Source organism: Penaeus monodon, chromosome 15, assembly GCF_015228065.2.
Source record: "Penaeus monodon isolate SGIC_2016 chromosome 15, NSTDA_Pmon_1, whole genome shotgun sequence".
Taxonomy (NCBI): domain Eukaryota; kingdom Metazoa; phylum Arthropoda; class Malacostraca; order Decapoda; family Penaeidae; genus Penaeus; species Penaeus monodon.
This window is the reverse complement of record NC_051400.1, coordinates 28,850,288-28,850,587: the sequence shown is the minus strand read 5'-3', so window position 1 is coordinate 28,850,587 and position 300 is coordinate 28,850,288. Positions and strand designations below refer to the sequence as shown.

General features: G+C 55.0%; 1 protein-coding gene across 10 annotated transcripts in view; it reads right to left on the bottom strand.

Moving 5' to 3' along the window:
* Positions 1 to 300, bottom strand: part of LOC119581918 (protein sidekick-like) — a gene marked incomplete at its 5' end in the record, with an annotated part of 27,628 nt that overhangs the window by 25,860 nt on the left and 1,468 nt on the right.

Below are 300 nucleotides of genomic sequence, written 5' to 3'. Positions count from 1 at the left end.
CCTTCGCCGTGAATCCCAAAGGAAATAACCCGAATACCCGCCAAGGAAGTGGAATGAATGGCTAAATGAGTACAGGAGCGTGCGCGGTGGGAGGCGAGAGACGGTGCGCCAGGCTGTGGTTCCGCCGCCTCGCTTCACTAACTCGCTTCGCAGGGGCTTCGCGGGGCTTCGCAGGGACACGGAGGCGACAAGGTTGCATGGACAAGGGAGAGGAAAAAACGAGCGAAAATACATCTTGTCCTCCCTTCTTTGGCCTCTTTGTGGGCAAGAAATGGATGTTGTCGATTTAGAAAGGAAATC